The 23670-nt window shown below is 38.8% G+C and overlaps 1 protein-coding gene across 38 annotated transcripts in view; it reads right to left on the reverse strand.

The window, feature by feature from the left end:
- The window catches only part of PTPRD (protein tyrosine phosphatase receptor type D), a 1703394-nt gene that overhangs the window by 935483 nt on the left and 744241 nt on the right, over window positions 1–23670 (reverse strand). For all 38 annotated transcript variants that reach the window (XM_048850700.2, XM_048850704.2, XM_048850702.2 and 35 more), the window contains one exon: window positions 15726–15774. The gene's annotated coding sequence lies outside the window, so the exon portion shown is untranslated. The remainder of the gene's footprint in view (window positions 1–15725; window positions 15775–23670) is intronic.

Below are 23670 nucleotides of genomic sequence, written 5' to 3' on the forward strand. Positions count from 1 at the left end.
AATAAACACACATTCTCAGTGTACAAATGAAGGAACAGAGGCTCTAATAATGTCCAATTAATGGCCAAGCTTGTTAGCTGATGACCCACAGTTCCATGATATTCAGCCAAAAATTTCTAAGTACAAGACTGCAAACAAGAAAAAATAATGGTTAAACATTTGTTATTTTGCCCCCTTTCTTTTTATTAAAATTTCAGATGCTCTCCAAAGTAACTAGCTATTAAAACTTGAGGAACAAGTTGCAGGAAAGATTGTGCCATTGCCTTCGAGGCGCACTCTCCCCCAGCGCTCATTCTAGGGTGGGTGCTGCCTATTCCATAAAGCTATGGGTCTGCCACACAATATGGCTCTCAGGTTGAGAGAGAAAAGACAGACAAAGTGAGACCTTTCCTCAAATGTAAAAATATGCACCCAAAAAGATTTCCAGCCATTACTACAATTATTATATCTAAATTAAAACCACCTTGAGCCTGATGCTATAAATTGCTCCAACCTTGACTTCAATGGGAGTTCTCTGCCCAGAGCAGCTATAGATACACGTTTCTTGTATTATACTACTGTTTGTCTCAGGTCTGAGATTTACACCAACCCCAATGGATAATGCAAACATGATGAGGTCTTTTTCATACATTCAGGTTTGTGGGAATGTCAGCATGATCAAGTAAGGGATTTTGAAGTGTCTTTTGAGGCAAGAGGAATTTGCCTCAAATTATGAAAGACAGTATCTCCTCTTGTACTGAATATACCAAGGGTCTGTTTAGGCTAAGCAGTTTGAACTATACAAACATTGGAATTGTCCTTTGAATTTTTGGGATTTCTCTGTACCTAGAAACATTTGTGTCCTGCAAACCCTATCTTGTCCCTCAATATAACAAAGTTGATTTGTTTCTCAGTTCATACTCAACTGGTGTTCAGAAGTATGTTAATGTAATGAAGTGAAGGTCATTAATTATATGGCACAAAAACTGTGTGTGCTGTTCTGTGTATCACAGAAAATAATTTGTATTGAAAGGAAGGAACTGGTTGAGAAAGCAAAAATACTTTTAAAAAATATAGTCTTAGGTTCAAAAATGGCAGTCACCACGGATTGGTACCTACTGATAATCTGTCGTGTAAAGCGGACATATTGGGTGCTGAATTCTGCTCAGTTACACAATGAAATCTCATCCATTTTATTACTGCCAGAATTACCTACATTCAGTTGAAAAGCTGTTACAGGCTTAAATATGCTTTAAAGCTCTTTTCTCAATACAATTTACTGCTTCTCCCCCACAACTCCTCATTATCAACAAGACAAATCGACAAAAGTCTAATTTTGACCTGCCAGTATATCCATAGTCCATTGAATAGGTAGCAAGTTTCAGTTCAGATACAAATTTTGATAAGGGCTGATAAGGTTACAGCCAGACAAATGGAAAAGTCTTAGTATCTAAATTACTTGCTCCTGACATGCCAAGAGGAGGAAAAAATACACTTTAAAAATAATGCACATGCATGCACTATGTTTCCAAATTGTCTGTCTGCATGTATTACTATACCTTATGTCCTCACTTGATAATTTATCTAGTTGCAAATATGAATAAGCTAGAGAAAAATAAAGAGAGATTCTCTCTAACAGGGCTTCTCTGTAAAAGGCATAGAAACAAGAGCTGTGCAAACCATCTGATTTCTATTTTCAGGGGTTCAGGCAAACATTTTCTTCTGGTTTTAACTGTGAGGGTTTCCCCATCACCCCTAATGCTTTTAGTTATATATTTAAACTCAAAATCTCAACGTAAATTTAAATAAAAGTTTCTGAGTTCTACATGATTTCTACATAAAAATGCTTGGATGAATCTCAGCTTAGTTTGTAAAGAAACCTAAAACTAAGGGCTAATCTCCAGTATGGGGAGATCAATGCTACTGCAATCGATGCAGCAAGGATCGATTTAGTGGGTCTAGTGAAGACCTGCTAAATCAATGGCAGAGCACTCTCCAGTCGACCCATGTACTCCTGGTCTCCGAGGGTATGTCTACACTTTCCGTGGATCGATGCTGTAATGATAGATCCACCGGAGCTTGATTTAGCAAGTCTAGTGAAGACCCGCTAAATCGACCAGAGATTGCTCTCCTGTCGACTCCGGCACTCCACCAGAATGAGAAGCATAAATTAAGTTGACAGGAGAGTTTCTCCCATCGACCCAGTGCAATATAGATACTGAAATAAGTCTACCTAAGCTACGTCGACTCCTGCTAAGTTATTCACGTAGCTGGAGTTGCATAACTTAGGTCAACTTACCCCCTTAGTGAAGACAAGCTCTAAGTGAGCTTCGGTGGTTTTAGGTTTCACTGGATACACTTTGCCCAGTCCTAATGTCAATGTAGCTGTGTTCAGAGAAAGGTTATAACTTCTTTGCTCTTTGAAAATACATTAGGCCAGTTCTGAATTTAGGTGATTCTACAATCCTCTTTTTAGGACTTATTTATCACTTGGTTTGTTGTTGTTGTTCATCTCTACTTATATAAGCCTATATGACATAAATCGAACCACCTCCTATTGACTTTGATGACTCCAACTGACCTCCACGGGAAGCTTATAGAGAAAAAACAGACTAAACTGGGGTGTTTAGCCACATCCTTCAGTCTGGGGAAGAACAGAAGAAATTATGCACAATCTCTCCCTGTTCTCCACACAAGGTAGTGTGTAAGCTGCCTCATCCTAGAAAATAGTCCCACCCCTTTTCTAGACTTTTGTTATGTTCATGGCATATATACAGAGAACTCAGATAAAACCTTAAAATAGTCTTGCTGGAAGGTTGCAATTAAAACTTCTTTTATGTTTTTAGAACTGAGAAGGATAGCACACAGGAACCCCATAACAGAGAGACACAAAGCAGGTTGCTCCCTAAAACAGAGAGGCACAACTCATTATACCTTACTTGAAGCTGGCTATCTGCAAACTGACTCTGATCACAAGCTTCCCTACAGAGCCTCCTACCTGCAAACATAACCAGGAAACCCCTTGAGAATGTAAAGTGATAGATCACAATTTAACACTTTTCAGTACACCACACCATTCCCTCCCACACTGGGAGGATTTGTACTGTTAAGGGTACACAGAAGGAGCAAGCTCTGCTCTCAATTGGCTGGTTCTAAATGGTGAAGGCTCTTTGCACCATCCCTGTACCATTGTTCACCCAGCACAGGGCCCAAGGACAATCTGGCCACAAACAGCTGCCTCGGGGTTTGGATCTTCCATAGCAGCTGAGAATTTCAAATCACTATGCAGATTATTTAGTTAGATCATGCAACATCCTTGAAGGACAGTGATATCCACATTTTACAAAGGAAAACTAAGGTATAGAAAAATTAAATGACTTTTCCAAGGTGACAAACTCAGAGACAAAACTGGGATGAGAATCCATGACATATTCTGAATTCCAACCCTGTACCTTAAACAACAGATCATCTACCTTTCCCACAGGACAAATGTCACTCGTAATTCAATCTCTCTCTCTCTTTCTCACCAAAAAAATCTGTTCAGTTTATTTCAAAATGTTCTACATTTGTTTTTCCATTTAAAACTTAGACTACTTCTAGATACCGTTTGGCCCAGTTATAAATATTACTGTTAATGCACTTCAATTATTGGGGAAAGTTTATAAAATATTACAACATGCTTACATTTGTCCTGTTATTTTCACACAGACAAACCCAAAGTCAGATTTTTACCACGGTTCCTGAAGGGAGACCACTCATGACTGAATCTAACCCTTGTGTACCATCCTATTCTGGGAAAACAGAATTAATCAGAGTATTTACAGTACTGACTTTGAACAGACCTCTCAAAAGACAGCCAAGTGTGGCCAGCTACATGTGGTTATTTTATGGTGTTAACTTCTGAGACAAAATTTATTTCACTTAGGACCTTAAGTTGGAAATAGATGAAAAGTTAGTGCTTTATCCATCAAAGCATTCAATTGGTAGCCAGTAACAGCCTAAATACTTGTCTAGATCAGTAATCCAATTTCTCTGTACTTTTTTTTTTAAATTACCACCACCACCACGAGTCTAATAAACTTAAATCTGATTAACACTTTTTTCCTTCCCAGAAAAAAAAGGTTAGTCTTCATTAGCAATTTCTACATCTTCATATAGAATGTAAACGTAATGAAAAGGTAAAATACAGAAGGTGAAAGAGGCAATGCTTTAACACCAATTCCTAATATCTTAAGCAATGAGTAAACCTGTAAAAATGTTGTATTTTTTTTGGTTCAAAAGTTGCAGCTACATTTTGTTAAAGCTGTGGTTTTAGTGTAGTCAGTACAAACACCATAAAAAGCCAAACACATAGATAAAAAATTAGGAACGGATGTCACACCTCAGCATGTCAACAAAGCACTAGGCAGATACACCCCTGGGAGTCTAGTTTCATTTCATGCTTCCCCTCAATCTATTTCCTTAGGAATGATGACATCCCTCCACGCCCCAAGTACTCCCAAAAGGAGCACCAACTATGGGCATGCAGCCACACACAACCTCCAACACCTTCTTCCAAAGCATGGTGCCCAGCTTCCAAAGCAGGGTAGCAACACAGAAAAGAGAGCATGGACTGGTTGGCTCTCAAAGATAAGCATGAGGCAGGGGCAGCCAGGCCACATTTCAGTGGCGTTATGACCACATGTGCCAGGCCACATCGCCTCTCATTCAAATTTGGCCCAGCTGCCACTCTGTCACAAGGGAGAGGTGGCCAGGACCAAATTTGAGTGAGTGTTGTGGTGACCGAGCGCACAGAGTTGCAACACCACTCAAATTTGTGGCAACTTTAAAAAGTTGCGGTGTGTTAAAAGTTGCAGTTTCTACAACAAAATTGCAGCCTGCAATTTTCTTACAGCCTTGCCTGTGAGTGCTATAAATGAATGTTACAAACATACTGAGGTATAAGAGAAACATTTTCGCAGTTGTCCTGTTTTGGATAAGGGTATCTCACTGTTTTGTGCTCTTCTAGGTTTTGGATAAATTAACTAAAAAAAATCACCAGCTCTATATAGTATATGGGTCTGACCCCTCGGACTTTGATGTGTTTAGGATCAGGCCCTATATTAGAACTGCTGTATCGAATAAGGGTCTAATACAAAGTACATTAAAATCAATGTGGGTCTTTTCATTGATCTCACTGGGCTTCGGATCAGCCACTAAAAGAATATTCTGCAACTATTTTAAAAACTGTAAAATAGTTTCAAGGGGACTTTAAATAGAAAAGAAATAGTTAGTTCCAATATGAAAAATACGTCAAATTTATCTTTGGTGTAATTCTGTCATTTACTTGATCAGTCTTACACGAGGCATGATTTTTTCCCTGTATCTTTATAGCATGTTATTACAATATCCTTTTGGTCTTCAGGGACAACTCTTTTCTTTAGGGAGCTAGCAGATCTGTACAAAAGCAAATGGAAAACTTTTTGCTAGGTTGCATTTTAAATAATTTATGTTTCAGAGATTTAATAAGAACATTGAAGGCCGGATGAAAGAAATAATTTTACCTTTAACGTATAATTTACATTTCCAATTCCACATCCTTTGTAAATGTGAGTCACTCTGGGCTTATGATAAGTAGATATTGACATGGCCTTTGAATATAAAGTAATTGCTTAATAGAATTTTTTTCCCCTTTCCTATAATTTGAAAGCAACTAACAATGATTGTATTTAGTGGGATGACTGTGAATTGCTGAGGAAGGTCAAAGACTTGTCAGAAAAATCAGTCTGAGAACAATTGCAAATAATCCATTGGCACTGATAGCTACCAGCATGACCATTACTCGTGATTTTTGTGCATCGGGAAAAGCTTGCCTCTCTCCACTGAATAGTTTAAATGATACAACTAGAGAAAGTGAACACAAAATTACTGCCTTCTTGGAAGTGTTATGCCTTTGTCATCTTCTTAATTGTTTTTAGTATATAGTTTCTAACGGACCCTTGTCTGCTAGAACTTGTAACAGGACATGTTAGCCCTGTCTAACGTGTGCAACAAGCTCTGTAGCCTGGTTGTAAAGTGCAATTATTGCTAGTTCAAGACAATTAAATTGCTGTTTTATGTGACAGAACAGAACCATAAGTGTAAACACCTAAGGCTCCTAATACAGAACAGTAGCATGTGTAAGATAACATTCTTTGTGCCTTTAATTCCATCCACCTAAGTACCAAATATGCCTGTTGCCTTGCCTTTCAGAACTCGTTTTAAGCTTAGAAATAATCAGACTCCCAAGAGATGCAATGACATTCCTACAGGTACAAAAGATAGAATATCATCAAGATTATAGAGCATTATTCTAATGATAATTTGTCCTTGGTCGACACTCAGGCTATTTATCAATATTTTCAGACTGTTGTAACCACATGGTAATGATAATGGCAGCGCTACTGCACACTTTGCCCCCAGGGCTGCTGCTGGTTTTAACTGACCTGCATCATTCTTTTCAGAGCAAGACTAGACAACAGGTGGTGTAGATGAGATATTGGCATTGTTAACCATGGGGTAGCAAAAGTGGGAAATAATTGGCAAGCAAACTGATTTTTATTCTGATTATTCAATTTAATTCATCATAGGGCCTTAATAGAACTAAATCTGAACATACAGTAGGGTATACAGAGTCAACAGAAATAGTTACCCTCATTATAAAAGTATTTTTCTGCTTCACAGACATACTAAGTAACGCAGTTAATTTTCCATTCATATTACTCTTTAATCATAAATTAATCTTGGAAAAACATAGGGCTTTGCTTGATACATAAAGGTAAAAAGACAGAATTTTTTTTTATATGATACATTTTAATCTGTCAGAGGTAAATATCCTGTAGACTGAAACAACATGCTGCATGATTTTTAATAAAACCAAATACTCGTATGGGGCACCATATGAGAAAAAAAAGTCCCCCCTCCCACTATTTGATTTCAAGTTTAATTTACATACAACCTTTTACTTACATTGTGGTGTGACCTGAAAAATTGTAGTCACATAGTAGTTCATGCACTGGTGAATGTACTAGCAAGAAAAGGTATTTTGCTTTCTAAGCTTTTTCTATAATATTTTAACTGTCATGCTTGAAATGGACATTAAAAGAACAACTGGCTAAGCACTTTCATGGTGCTTTTAAGGAAATATGAGTCGGTTCAAGGAAAAGATATAAATATCTAGACGTGTATGTGCATATATATATTTTTTTTCTTGTAGGGGCTGAAAACAAAAATAGTGAGAATCCATAAAGATCAAGCAAGCTTATTTGTACAGTTTTGTCATAAATTAAATATATATTTCATATAGCTACAAATGTTTCCAAACCCAACATTACGTCTAGCCACCAATAGTAGAGTCTGGCTGTTAAATATATAGATATACCAGTATCATCAGATATCTTTTCACCTGTAATACTGAGCCGACAGAGGTGAGGTAAGGTTTAATTTTTGTTATATACTGTCCAAGCTGTATTTTTCAAACCTTACTTTTTATTATTTTATATTTTTTTTTAAAAAAAGGAGAAGAATATAGATTAAAATAATCCTCTACCTGAGCCCCAAGTTTTAATTCAATATTACACCTGACTAAATATCAGACATCCTAGTATGATACGTTCGGGTATTTCTATGATTTGCCAGTTAATGCTTTCCAAGGCTGAAATTGTGCCTCCTCTTAAATGTTGGTGAGTACCGCTATTATATGCTTTCTTTAGACAGCCACTAACAGGGACCCACTTCTCCACCACATTTTTCCCACTAGTATCCAGCATCCTAGCTCCCCAATTCCATCTCTCGCTCCAAAACTTTTTCAGTATTTGGGAAATCTAAAGGATCTATTAACTTTTGTGTGAGATTAGAGGAGCTGGTTCAGAATGCTTTCTAATAAAAAAACAAGGAGGAGCATCAGTCCCCACCAGGAGTGCAGCACCACACAGAGCCACAGGCAACATTTTGAAAGCAGAAAAAGAGCTGTTTGGACAAAGGAAAGACTGCTGCCCACAGCTTTAACAACTAAGAACAGTTTCACTCATAGTGGGAAGGTGCTGGTTACTTTTCCCCATTTAGAGTACTGTTTTTGATTGATTTCTTCTAAATAACATCATTAACTATGCTGGAAAATCCGCCAGCAATCCAGGGCTAGGCTAACCGTTTGCAAGGCCCTAAGCTACCACATGGCCCCTAAGTGCGCAGCACTTTTTCCTCAATAGCCTTAGTGTCTGTGTCCTCTAGAACTAGGAGATAAGACTGGTGACTTGCTAGTAATTGATGGGACCCCAGAAGTGACCCCATAATTCCACTTTGCATTGGCACAAGACTGAACCTACTAAGACATATCCTTTCTTTCCAATAACTGAAGCAATGCTCAGAGTAGCTTCAAAGAAAACAGAACAGCTTGGAGAGCAGAAGTAACCACTTCTATAGGACTAGGGCCTTGCCTACAATTAATGTTCTCCAAAACTTCCCCATTGTTGACCTAGCACCAATACAGCTCCACCTGTGTTAGTAATGGTGTAAGCACAAGGGAAAGTTGGGTGCAGATGGTTTCACTTCTGTATCATCGAACCAACTCCTGCACTCCACTAGCATTTCCATCATTGTTAGCATCGGTGCAAAGCCAGCAATGAGAGAATTTCAGAAAATGCTCAATACAGGTGCAGACTTATACAAACAGCTCCCCTTAGTCATTTCCCACCTCTCTATTTAAAGAGGCAGAGGACATACCTACCTACACAAGCAGTTTATTACTTGGGCTTTATGCAACTTTCCTAATGAATGAGGAATCAGGCATAATCTGGAAATAGGACTTTCATTAGAAACCTAAAATTAACCCCCAAAAGTCAAACAAAATATTTTCTGAGTTTGGTCTCATTTCACTGAAAACCCCATCCCTTCAGTCTCCCCTTTTAGATCTCCAATGTCTTTGAGGAGGAGTCAGCTGCTGGGCTACACACCCACCAATTCTTCTGACTCCCCCATCATTAGTCTTTTGTGGGAGGTAAAGGGGAAAAGGGTCTCAGACCTGCTGTGTCACACAACTCCTACCACAGATCTTCTTGATGGGAATGAGGCTGCCATCAACCCTTCTTTTGTACAACAGGGGGCAGAAAAGGTGAATAAGTCAGTCTGAGGGTTGGTCCGCTATCCTTTGCACCACAGCTCCGGAAAACTATGTAAGAGGAAATGTGCAAGAGATTTTAGAATGATTCAGCATACAGCAGCAGCACCGCCACCACCATCACCAGGTAAAAAGGTGTGTTGCATCTCTGGTGCTATCCAAATGATGATAGGAAGTCCCCAACCCTCTGCAAGAAACCCTTTCCAGGTGGGAGTAGGGCTAGTGGGGTGAGGAAGCAATGGTCACACTTCGTCTAAACAGAAGATGGAAGAGCTGATACCAGGTTTTCCTAAATATTCCATAAGACAATCAGTAGAGGAAACAGGAGGAAAGTTTCTCTACAGGAAGTAGCTCCCCCTCGAAGAATTAAATTAACATGTACCCATATCCCAGTAGAACTCATATGACATCATGTCTTATTGCTTAAATGATGCTTAGCAGATATATAACATTTTTCATCTTCAAAATATGAATTAAATAAGTGATATTCCAATTGTTTAATATGTGCGTATATATTCAATTTTAAGTTATCTCACAAACACTAATGATACAAATTGGAGAGTTCCTTTCACCCTATTATTCCCTTGCCCTCAAATCTTAAAACAAAATGATTACAGGCATGGTTAATGCACAACAATTTGTCAAATCATAAAGGTAAGTATGTAGTTTATATCAAATTTCTTTACTTTTACTATACTGTTTCCCTAGGGTAATATTTTATTACATAACGGCCTATGTTTCAACAATGGTGTCTATTAGACTGTCCCACACTTTATTTCTTATTTAGTTTACAAACTGCTTCTTTATGCCAATTTTAAATTTGATTTCTTTGAAGGCTCCACAAACCTATCATCTGTGCTGTGCTCAAATGAACTAATCTGACATTATCTACCTCCATTTAAGATTTTCATAACCCAATTACATTTGTTCCCTTTGAACACCCTTTTCTTCTTAAACTACATAAAATTAAGATTCTGAAACCTTTCCTCATCAACATATTCTATAATCCAGAGAATAACCTATTACAGTCATCCCATGTCCCTTTTACACAGAGAACTCCAAGCACTGAAATAATGAAATAGCACAAGTTATTTGAGCAAGATACATACACAGTCTCTCCAATATTACAGAAAAATATTTACGTCACTACACATTTTAAACACACCATACAGTAGTTGTGATTGGGCTGAATACTCCACCCTCTCCTGACAGTTTTTCTGGCCTCCTGTCCTGCATCACCCAGACTGTGGTAACACAGCCTCCTATGAGACTTATAGTTCCTAGACATCAGTTGACGTGTACACTCAGAGAGAATGGTCTGCTGGGAGAGGAACTGGGAATAAAAACCCAGCCATCTCTTATAGTATGGAGGGATAGAAGTTCTCCTGTCCCTGGTCCCCATCCCAACACATCACCAGGGTAATTAGTTCGCCCTAGTAAGGAAAAAAGGATGACTGGTTGATGCCAGGGAGGGCAAAGAAACAGTCAAGCCCATTGAGGACAGAAGTCTATTGATTTACACCCTGAACCAACAGGATAAATAGACTACTTAGGGTCTGGGAAAGCCTAGGAAACTAATTTCTCTGTTGATCCCAAATAGTAAACATCTGATCCTTGCCAGAGGTGTTTTTGTTGTTGTTGTTTTAAAGATTATTCACCTTCTCATACGTGTTGTTCTCCAAGACGTGTTGCATATGTCCATTACACTGTAGGCAAGTGTGCATCCAGTGCACTGGTTGTGGAGAGTTTTCCCTAGGGGGTGAGCAGGGCTCCCTCATGTGTCCCACAAGTGCCCCGTGCTTCAAAGTGAGGATACATGGGGGAAGCTGCTCTGCCCCTTCTTCAGTTCCTTTATGCCAGAAGCTTATGGTGGACTCTGATGTTTCAGGAAAGGATTAGGTAATGGTCCCATCCAACATATTTCAAAGAATAATAGTTACAAGAAGGTGAGTAACCATTTTGCCTTCTTTGAGTACTTGCATATATCCATTAAACTGTAGGCGACAAGCTGTTATACCAGATGGTGAGACTTGGAGTCTCATTAGAAGGAGGACTGTAGGGCCATTTTCCCTACATTTGCATCTTCCCTTGAGGCAGCAGAGAACACAATCTCTGGTATGGATATGAATGGAAGATCATGTCATCACCCGACAGATGTCCATAACTGGGATGTGTGCCACAAGTGCTGCTGAGGCTGAATGTGCTCTGGTTGAGCATGCTGTGAGTTTGTCAGGATGTGTTACCTCTTTGGCAGCATAACTCAGTGTGATGCAGCTGCTGTTGTATTTCTAGAGTCTTGGAGTTGTGATTGGATGACCTCTCATGCACTCTGTGTAAGAAACAGCTGGGAAGAAATCTGAAAGGGCTTTGTCTTATCCAGGTAAAAAGCCAGAGCTCAACAAAAGTTGGGAGGGGGGAGGGGAGGTTGTAGATTTCATCTTTGTGATTATGCAGCTTTGGGAAGAAAACTGGCAGCTATATAGACTGATTCAGGTGGAAATCAGGTATCGCTTTTGAGAAAAAAAAGTAGTGAATGGAATGAAGTTTGTCTTTGTAGAAAACTTTGTATGGTGGATCAGTGACCAAGATATTCAGCTCTCTCACTCTCCTAGTGGAGGCAATGGCCATGCAGGAAGCTATATTCACTGACCTGTGTGGGAGCAAGCACAATGCTAAAGACTTGAAAGGAAGATCCCTCAGAGCAGCTAACACTAAATTCAGATCCCAAGAAGGAGCTAGGTCCCTGACAGGTAGAAAAGGAAGAGAGAAGGGAAGTTCTCTGCACGTATTATCTTTGGTCATACACCAGGTTAGAGATGTCAACATCCTGTCTGGGATGCATAGCAACTTGTCTAGATGGTAAATCTGAGGACAACAGACCAACCTGAGCATGCCTGTAATGCTCTGAGTTTCAGTCTGGTGTGAGTGGCTCACATACGTACATGCAGCCATACAACCTAAGAACCTGAGGTAATTCCTTACAGTGGTCTGAGGGACGTCCAGGGGGACACAGGCTCAATATAATCTGAAATCTGGAAAGAGGTCAAAATACTCTGGCAAAGGTCAAATCCAGGACTGCCCCAGTGAATTCTATCCCTTATAGAGGGGATAATGTTGATTTTTCTTTGTTCAATTTCAGGCCCAGGATGTTGAACAGACACAGTTTGATGGACAGCAGCCTGTTCTTGGGATCTGGAGTGACCATGAACCAATCATCCAGGTAAGGATACAAGTGGATGTCACTTTTGTGGAGGTAGGATGCCATAACAACCATGCACTTGGCTTGTCATCAGCACTGAGGGTCTTTACCAAAGGGCAGGATGGAGAACTGGTAATGGCCATCTCCTACAACGAATCTAAAGAACATCCTGTAGCCAGGATGGATGCCACATGGAAATAGGCATTCTGTAAGTCGAGAGCAGCATACCAGACTCCCAGATGTAGGGAGAGAATGATCTCAAATCTATACGTTGCTGAGAAATGAGCAGGTAGGCCAGATCTCCAGCATGGATGCCAACCCTAGGTGACCAGACTGCATGGTTGTTTTACTACAAGCACAGGTCACAGAGCTAGTCAGCTCTGAGATCTCCATGACAGTGCAGGTGATATGCATGCCTACAGATGTGGATTAAGTTCAGAGAAAAACTTCATACCTGAATTAAGCTCGATTGATTTGACTCTTCTGGTGATTTAATAAAAACTGAGGTTAAGTGAGGTCATACCACACTATAATTCATGTAAGGAAGTATTGGAACTTGCTCCACCAGGTTTCACAGAGATCCTAATGCTTCAGCTAGATCTTGGCACAGTCCTATGTTCTGACTCAGGCTACATCTACGCTACAAGCCAGGAGTGTGATTCACCTGCTTAGGTACATGTACTCATTCTCATCAAACTAGCATGAGTAGAAATAGTGGCGTAGACAGGGTGGAATGGGTAGCGGCTTCATGGCTGAGCCGTGTTGAGTATATTCCCATTTGAAACTGGAGGGTACATACTCAGCACAGCTTAGCTCTGCCTCCACCTCCACGACCCATGCTACTGCATCTACACAGCTATTTGTACTTGTGTTTGGTCCATGAGAGCTAGTATGAGTATGTGTACACAAGCAGGGAAATCACACACCTAGCTTGTAATGTAGACATACCCTAAGACTCTTGCACCTTCTTTTCATCTTCCTGACAAGTTTATAACTCTGTTTATCTGGGGACAAATTCATTCCTGATTTAATTAATTTGAAGTCAATAGATGTACATCAAGGAAGAATTAGATCCTTTATCTTTTCATTGTACCTTGAATCACCTAGAAAGATGCTGTAGTTGTACATAAGGTTATCCCCCTAATAAATCCACAGTGGCTAGAACTTCTAACCTGTCCCCACTTTTATTTTGCCAATTATAAATGTAAAATGTGTTTAAGAAAAATAACTCCAAGAAACTTTTATAAACTTATTTAACAAAACATCCTCTATTGCCAGCAGAAACTGTCTGTATTCCTCCCTGACCATTGGGAAATATGGGTAAGTATTTGTTTCTTATTTTTGTGAAGTTGTACTTTTAAATGATTCTATGCTATTTAGCAGTTAGTTTGTATATTCATTTCTTCTTATTCACAATACTCATGCCCAGATAGTTGGCTCTATTCATATGGTAACTTTGGCGAAATAAAATACATTCCTTAAATAGACATGGAACATTCATATCTATAAACCTGTTGGAACATTGGAACCTCAAAATGGACCATCATTAGTTTTCCATGTTCCTTCCCTAATAGATAAAGGATTATTAGTGTAAAGCAGCAGCTGCCCAGGGGAAGAGAGAACCCAAACACTATGTACAATATTTACATTTAATGAAACAGAGGCCTTATAATAGTGAGACGGCCTTACAAATCACTTCTCTGTATGTTCATTAAGAACAGGCTCTGCATTAAATGTCCTCAGCTGTGTCTGAATCACTTATTGCCAGTCCTTAAGAGACATAAAAGAGACAGTTATGCAAAAGTTAATATGTTTAAAATTTGCTACCAACCCAAGTCCTGCAAACTCTAATTCTAAAATAATTCAATAAAGCACCGAACTATTACCTTCTAAATCCCCAAAATATAGCAATTCAAAAGAGTAAATCTGAGCACAAACACAAGGACAAACAGTTTATTCAGATTACTATAAAAGTACCAGTTAAATAGTTATACTGTACACCTATAAATCACCTTCAGATCAGCAGTGAAGACTTTGTTCAACTATCGTTATGCAATGCAGTAATCTAGAAATAATAGTTTCTACTCCACAGTTGATGGAGAAAGAGAACTTTCACAGGCAATAAAGGATGCAGGGTTGTTTGTTTTTATTATATCCATCCATTTTAGCCCACAAAGTAAATTATTATTTTCTTAGATGCCGTGTATGTCTTTAGTACAGAAACCTAAATTTCAGTTCAGGTTTTCACAGATAAAGCTTCTGAAACACAAATATAACTTAGGGCTAAAAGGATGTAGCTCATTATAGAGAAGCAGTAAAATAAAATATATCGCTGCTTTTGCTGGGCTACATTTTAAACTGCTGCCTTCACAGAAGCAACAGACTCACAAAACAGAACTGACAGGTCTGTTCTTGGGTTTCTACTCTTCAGGGAGTTTTATCTTTTGCCCAAATATGCATATTATGACAGCTATTTTGTGTTATACAAATGAGGTTACCTCATGAGTTTGCTCCCAATTGAATGCTAACCATATTGTCTCGTTATAAACAAGCATTTGACTTTATTATATTTAATACTATGAAACAGCCTTAAAACACGAGAGAATATTTTTGCGGTAATGCTAAGCTTTTAACTCTAACAGCTTTTACTTCACAGGCTCTTAAATGATACCAACTACATGGTAAACATCTATATCCTTGGTCCAAATGTGTTTAGTATTGTAGTTTTCTCAAGAAATACAGAGTAGTACCCAAGACAGAAAAAAGCTCAAATTGTAGTCACCGCAATTTTCCAGTAATTTTTATTTTCATTGTAATAGGTACCTGTCTTGGATTCAGTTCACTGAAGCTGTGACATTAAACATTTGTTGAGGGAACCCATTTTGATAAAGCTTGACAGGTAATAAAACAAGTTTTACTTTCTATTGCTGGTTGCCGCTATTCATTCTCATCAAAGAAGCTTTTCCACAAAGGTTTTAATGTACAAAATTGCCATTCACATCTGCAGGACTTCTGTCAGTTTTATAAATCATTGCTTCTCTGAATCATTTTTATCTAATCCTTTTTGAAATCACATTAGCTCCAATATTTGATGACTATATTAATATTAGTCCCATAATGGAATGTGGCCAGGTTACATGAATGTAACCTCAAAGGAGTAAAAGCTTCACTACAAAATATATTCTTCTTCAAACTATTCCAGAGAGAAAAACAAACCATTTTATTGCCAGTTTAAACAGTGAGGCAACAGACCTGTATACCAACAATCTGCCAAAAAGACCAGGTGACTCACAATAAATTTAGCACAGACGTTTTTCTTCTCATTCTCCGAATACCGCAGCCCCATCCTGGAATGTGATTTCTTGCATTAATATACAAGTTGAAGCTAAAGAAATAACAAAAATCACTTCTTACCCTGAGCTTGCAGGTTCTGAATTCAATCAAAAATTCTCCACCCTGAGACCTGGGAAAATACAAGAAAGAAAATCTCTCTATCAGCACTGACAATAATTGGTGAGACATTAGAAATATTGTAAACAAGGTAAATGATGGTTCAATGCTATGTGTAATTAATACATTATGGAAAAATCAATTGACTTAAATCCTTGACTAGCATACTTTGAATGGAACATTATTTATTAGAAAAGAAGCTCAATAAAACCTTTAAAATTTAAGTGTAATAATTCTTTTTTCGATGTTCTGAGGCAAATTCATTTTCAAACTTCCCTACAATTGAGTTTATGCATTTCCACAGTGAACACTAAACTCCCAGGGTAGCTAGGTATAAAAGTGTTCAAGTTATATATTGCTGCAGTTCAAACAATATTCTTGGCTAGATTTATCTAGAAACCAATGGCTTTTTTGCAGGGGGTAAGCAAATTAATTAGTTCTCTGTGAGGTATAAAGAACAGGCAACACGAGTTCAGGCTACACTCCAAAGCTTTGGTTTGAAGGCTAGAGAAAACTGAGCTAATTATAAATGATACACATTTGCGGTTGGAGGGAATCAGAATGCCCTGCAACAGCTGACAAAGGAGCAGTAGGGGTAGGAGCGCAAGATAAATGACTGGAGGTGGATATCTGTAAACGTGGAGGGACTCAAATAAAATGTCTTCTATAAAGACCAGGAAGAGAAATCAGTTGAGTGTATAAATATCTTTCATGAACAAATAAAATTGATTCACAACTGAATTAACGTTCATTTAACTGAACTGGATGCATTTCTCTATAAATACTAACATTTGTTAAACTTATCAGTAATATATCAATGGTTATCCCATTACCAAGGCTTGAAGTTACCCTTTAGTTTAATAAGGGCAATCAAAAAAGTGATTTTTCTACAACAAAATGAGTTTCCACCTTTTTGTCTCCAGCATTTTTTTTCTTTTCATTATAACATGAATGAAGATTAATTCTTCAGATTTATAATCTGGCAAAGAAATATTAGAAAATGCACAAAGTCTAAACATACTATTATATATTAGTGCTTACATTCAGATTAAGAGCACAAAAGGGAGCTGCACATGTTATAAGCCAAAAACACTATTCTAGCATATCCCCATATACCAATACTATATTTACTTTAGCATCATATTAATTTTATTTAATGATAACAGGTATAAGAGAAAGATGAAAATGCTGGCCCTGATTCAGCAAAGTACTTAAACATATCCATAACTTCAAACACATGAAGAATTCCCTTGTTGTTCTTTAAGCACCTTGCTGAATTGAAGCCTTAATATTGAATTATTATATATCAATTAATTCCCTGTGTGTGTATGCAAACACACACAGACACTTTCGAAGTGCCACTTGTGATTCTGTAATTAATATTGTGTTCCTCATTAATAGGCACGGTGGTAGCACTGCCTACTAATAAAGTTGCCTGATACTTCCCATTAAAAGTCCCTGTTTTCAGTTGTTTATACCTTTGCCAAACAGTAATCATTAAGGCTGAAATGTTCCATGTCAGGGGTCTTGCCACAAGCTGATCTGGGGGAGTGTGGGGGGAAAGGAGGAGGGAAATTTCAGCCAAAACAGTTTCAGCCGTTTCTGAAACCAATGTTCGGGGGAAATAAATTGTTTCACCCATATTTTAAAAAAATGGTTACCTTTTCTTGAAAAAAACAGTAGTGCATCCATGATTTAGAGTAGGGACTTGAAAATTGGTGGCCTTTGAGTGTACCTTTTTCCATCCTTAAGAAAATCTGTCCAAATTTGGCCAATTTATAAGCCTTGGAAAATTGTAGTTCACACATGCTCAGTAGAGACATGCTACAGTTTTGCAGCTAAATTCTCTAAAGATTTCACTTGCAATGAGTATGTTCTAGTCAAGGCTGGGCTGGGTCTGAACCCTGGATCCGAGTACCAAAAGTGAAAACAGGGAGCCTGTGTCTTCTGTTTTCTCAGTGTTCCTACTACTGAAACTCAGGCAACAGGAGGTTGCTGCCTGATTCAAATGCAAATGGGACAAAAGACAGACCTGAGAGGATTTTGGGGGAGTAGATAAGCAGAAGGAGCCTGTAGAATAAGGGGAGGTGACTGGAACCGGATGCTGGTAGGGGCAGGAGAGGGAAACTGTGACTGGGAGTTGAGGTGAAGGAAGACTGGGACCAGCTGGGCATGGAGACTGGGACTATGAGCCAGGGAGCAAAACAAGTGGCAGAGGAAAGACAGATTGGATGAGGAGCCTGATGGAAGATGGACAGGGAGTAGAAACCTGGAACTGGATAGAGTGAGGAGAATGGGACTGGGATGATGATATGTGGGGGAAAGGGGAAAAAAAGAGGATTGGGACAGGTTGGAGCATAAAGGACACAAGGGGTCAAAATTGGGGGTGTGACCCAGGGACCTCTTGGTGCCTAAGGATTACAGTGATCCCTTGCCTCTGGTCTCTACATATTAGTTTGCCAAGTGTAAGGTCTCTGCTGAAAGCCTGTGTCACATTGGTCATCACAATTGTTGTGGAATGTAAGTACAGAAACTATGTAAGAAGTTAAGAACTTAATTTTCACTTTATATAATCCTAAAGACTTGCAGCTGGTCACCAAAAGGTGAGAAACAGGTTTCCTTCAGGCAAGGGATGTTTATCTGTCTGGCTACATGTAAATAGAGTATTGTAGGGTCCACAATAGATGCCCATTTACAGTCCAAGCTAAATGCAAATGAAGGGATTGTGAAATCTTCCAGAGGGTGAATTTTACAGAAAGAAATAAACCAGCGGGAGGGGGTCCTGTTTACAAGTGAAGACAATGGAATTTTGGACTATAACTGTACATAGAGAGCTACACTCTACATCCTTTACTGAGGGAGAAAGCGGAGAGCAAGCTTTTTCATGAAAAAGGGATCACAGCCCACCTGGCTGAAAAACACTCATGAGCAATACTAGGTTCTAGAGTGCATTTCATTATTTTATTTTATATGTAACCCTTAGTTTCCAATATTTTCATCTATTTGCTATTACTTGAGTCTCCATTCATTGTTAAATAAACTTATTCTTGTTTTTTTACTATAGACACATCTAAATGCTGTGTGTTGGGTGGAGTGATGATCCTGAGGTGAAAATGGTAAGGTGGTGTATAATTTTCCCTTGGGAGTAGCAGATCTGGGAATTCTGTGAGTGTCCATTGGAACAAGGGCTGGACACTCCAGGAGGATGCTCAGAGGTTGGAGTGTGCCTATTGTTAAACTGTAAAGAAAGAAAGGGGCCTGCGGAGACCCAAAAGACATGTTTTTGTTACCAGAGGCTAAGGGAGGCACAGAAGGCTCAAACAAGGGTTCCTCACACTAAGGGCAAGTGGCAACAAGGTGCTGCATAACCTTGCGTACCCACAAAAAGCGTCAGTGCCACTTCGCTCCAGGGAAAGCTGCATCAGTCATGCTGGTGACAACTGCTCTGGCTAAGGTTGCAAAATATTTTTTCATTCTAAATTACCGTTGTCAAAAGATAATTTTCTAACATATTCATGTTTGGGCTGATTCTCCATTTGGGTCCCTTCATGAAAATGGTGTGTGGGGGGGGAGGACAGAAAGAAGGAGGGGGTTGAAGTTTTTGGTTTGTTTATGGGGAGAGGAGAACAAGTTAGAACAAAGTCCCTTTCTGCTGCTTACTTCTTATAAAAGGATTAAAACAACCACATGTCCCCCACCTTTAAAAAACAACAACAACAATCCAATCCACATCAAGAAAATATTACCACCACCATTATTAGTATAGAAAACTGAAATACTACTGAAATGCAAGGGCCACTCATGTCATGTAAAAATAGCATATCTTTATCCCAGCTGAGGATCTTTCCTGAAAACTTCAACCTTGGCACCCAACCTTGCAAACAGTACCAGGCACAGTGCTTACTAATATAATTAGTCCTTTCAGCAGCATATACACTTTGCTAGGGGCTCGTCTATGTGGTAACTGGAACCAAGATAACTAAAATCAGTTCAAATTCTCATCTTTATCTATTTCAGTGTAAATCTGGGGAGGGGGAGGGTTTAAATTATATAATATATTTAGAAAGTAAGTCAATAATAAATCCATTTATGTTTGAAATAAGAGCGTCTCCTTCCAGACGTGCAATAAATAACTAAAGATTTGAATTACAGCAGATTTTATTTTCATCTACCTTATAGACAATCCGTAAGTTTGAATGAAACTCATTCAAAATTAATGAAACTGTAGGACCAAGGAAATGCAATAGAAAATTCTGCCAAGTTCTTAGCGGTACACCTAAACATGGATCTAGTGCGAGTGCAGGCAGATAACTGTACAGTTCTGAGCTAACAGAAGCTTACAAGCTCAACTATTGAAACAGGAGTACAGAGTCAGCATGAAGGGTTCCGTATCTAAGAGTAAGGAGTGGTGGTGTGCATTTGTGGTGTTTTCTATTTGTTTTCATGGTGAAATTTCAGGTATTGTTTATATTAATGGACACCATAAAATATAGCTATGTGGACACGTTAAAAGTGCGGGTTATGCCTTTCTGTAAAGCATGTGACTTGCTTCACTGTTGGTGACACAATACAGGACTAAATGAACCTCTGCCCTAGGCTGCAATTTCTATGTTCATATATTTTGTCTCTACTTTGTCCAAGTCCTTTTCAACTTTAAGTATAACAAATGCTTAAAGACATACTGTTGGTATTTTTAAGGCATATTTTTACAACATAAGCAGAGTAAAATCACAGATTATAACTACAATGCTAAATGACAGCTGTGCAAATAGATTTTTATAGATATACTCATGCCATGGGTCAGAGCTCTGACACAAACTTACGATGTTATCATTCACAGGCCATTTACACTCATTTACTCTCCTATATCTCCACCTCCCCATCCCTGTCTGGCAAATGGAATCAGAAACAGCCTTGGCCAAAGGTGTATTTTGACAAAGAATGTGGATAACGAAGTTTCCTTTCGCTCTTGAAAAAATAGCCCTGCGCTGGTAAGTGGTACACAAAGAAAATATTCCCCATCACCAGGTATTTTTTATCCACTGGTTTCATGTCTAATCATTTCTAGTTTTCACATGACAATTTGTGAAATATTTTCTATTCCTTGGAAAACAGTCCCTCCTATAAGCCAGTGCAATATTTTGTGATGTCATGTGATTTTGCTGGTGAGACAGAAGGACACAAAGAAATATAACATACATATAAAAAATTGTCAGAAGGACACATTTAAATCAATCTCAAAAACTACTTAACCAATTCAACTGAGAGAACATTCTGGCTATCAATGTGACTAAACCCTAAACATTTCAAAGTATTAGTGTTAAAAGGCGGCTGCAAAACATCCCAAATATGGAGATGCTACCCCTTCTCCACAATATACCTCACAGACTTTCTACCCTGGGTAATCCATGCTCCCACACAGCGTATGGTTCTTTCTCCCTCACAAATGACTGGACCCCGGAGACTTCTGAGTCTGCTACAATCTTTGCACTAACAGACTTGGGGCTTCTAGTTGAAGCAGTAGATCCAGCAGTCTCAGGTTCAGTACCTATGTCTGGTGAGCACTGCTGGGGTATCATTGGAACTGTTTCTACAACTCCCCAAGGCACAGATCTCTGCCAGTTAAAATAAAGGAAGCTGCCAGCTGTAGCAGGACAAGCAGCTGTAACCAGGCAATAGAGTGCAACATGCTCACGCACGCACACATAGATTCAGAGCCCACTGAGATCAACAGTTGCTCCTCCACTGACATCCTTGGGCTTTAAATCAGGCCCATAGTGCTGCTTCCTCTCCCACCGAAGTCAATGGGGAAGAAAAAAAAAAAAACAGTAGGAGCAGAATTAGACCCCACATTTTTCTTCAAATACAGCTGGTGCAATAATTTTACCACATGGAAGTGATAAGCCTTTTTGGAGACTAAATGAGACAAAATTATTTTAGACAAAAGTCAGATTGGTCAAATTCTTTAATTGAGTTATAATTTTAAAACAGTTTGAATTTTCCTCAAACTGCAATAAACATGAACCTTTGTGTTCAGAGTAAATTGGTAATTTTCAAGTCAACACAATTTTTGAAATCAAAGTGGCAGGGGGATCTTGCAACCTAATTATGGACAGGCTACCTCTTCTTCATGGTACATTCGTGCACACACACTTACAGCTTGTCTACTCCAAACCTCACTGGTTTAATCAAAGATGTGAATTTTACTTTCAACGGAAGAGTGACATTTTGGTTTAACTTAAACCTGTCTCTGACTTCCGCTAAACCTAAATAAACCACTCAAACTGATACAGATTTATAGATTCTGATTCAAAATAGGACCATTATCATCATCTAGTCTGACTTCCTATATAACACAGGTAGAACTTCCTTAAAATAATATCTGGAGCATATCTTTTAAAAACAAACATCCTATCTTGATTTAAAATTTGCCAGTGATGGATCCACCTCAACCCTTGGTAAATTGTTCTAGTGGTTAATTATTCTCATTGTTAAAAATGTATGCCTTATTTTCAGTCTGATCTTGTCTAGCATCAACTTCCAGCCAGTGGATCATGTAACACCTTTCTCTGCTAGATTGAAGAGCCCATTATTAAGTATCTGTCTGCATGTAGATCTTGTAGACTGTAATCAAATCACCCCTTAATCTTCTCTTTGTTAAGCTAAATAGACTAAGCCTCTTGAGTCTATCACTCTAAGGCATGTTTTCTAATCCTTTAACCATTCTCATGGCTCCTCTCTGAACACTCTCCAATTTATCAACGTCCTCCTTGAATTGTGGGCACCAGAACTGGAAACGCTATTCCAGCTGTGGTCACCCATTGCCCAGTACAGAGGTAAAATAACCTCTCTACTCTCAAAATTCTCATTTATGCATCCCAGGATCATATTAGCTCTTTTGGCCACAGCGTCACACTGGGAGTTCATGTTCAAATGGTTATCTAACATGACCCCCACTTCTTTTTCCACAATTGCTGCTTCCCATGATGGAGTCCCTCTTCTACATTCTTTCTTCCTAGATGAATACATTGACATTTAGCTTTATTAAAATGTATATTGTTTGCTTGTGCCCTGTGTCCAGACAAGGGTTTGCAGCACTTTAACTAAACCTGTGCGAGTTTGCACAGACTTTCATGTCTCTTCTAGCTCTGTAGTATGTGCTCTCAAAGCCCATCAGAGCAAGACCCTACCTCTTGCAGGGTTTATGAGCTCTGTAGGAAAAGCACTTACCACAGGACTCTGAACACATACAAATGTAATTCAAATTGGAGTGACTGACTAGTAAGTGGCCTTTTTGTGCAACTTAAAATCACTACACTTCGAAGAACCACACCTAAATTCTGAAGAATTGTTCAATGTAAGTTACACAACTGGATGACTTTTTGTTGTTTGGGGGCTTTTTTGGCCCAGCATGGGGAGAGAGAGAGAGAAAAAAAAATCTGCAGCACAGGATAAAACATTGTAAGACACATAATTATTCCCAGGCTGTGGAGTTAACAATGCATTCCAATCCAGAAACCAGAATGTGAATAGTGGAGCTGAAGACAGTGAAGTAATCTGTCCTGCTGTACCCAGAACTCAAAGATGATAGAGATACTTTGCTGGACCAGAAAGTTTAAGAAAGTGGTGTTGTCCAATTCCAAATTTCCTACCTTGAACTAACTGTGTTTTGTTTTGTTTTTAACCAAGATTAAACCTAGTTAACCTGAGCTAAAATCATGACTGTTAATAGCTGTGATGGACGAATTTTACAACAGCCACATCCCATTTAGCCTTTTCACATGTAGAAGGCCAAGGAAGTAATTGGTTTAAGGTAAGGGGCCTGTGATCTCCTTCAAACTTTCCTCACTCAGCTCCAGAAGCAAAGATTCTTCCAAGACAAGTAACTGGTCTTTTATTGGACCAACTT

The sequence above is a fragment of the Caretta caretta genome, chromosome 5 (assembly GCF_965140235.1).
Source record: "Caretta caretta isolate rCarCar2 chromosome 5, rCarCar1.hap1, whole genome shotgun sequence".
Classification (NCBI taxonomy): domain Eukaryota; kingdom Metazoa; phylum Chordata; order Testudines; family Cheloniidae; genus Caretta; species Caretta caretta.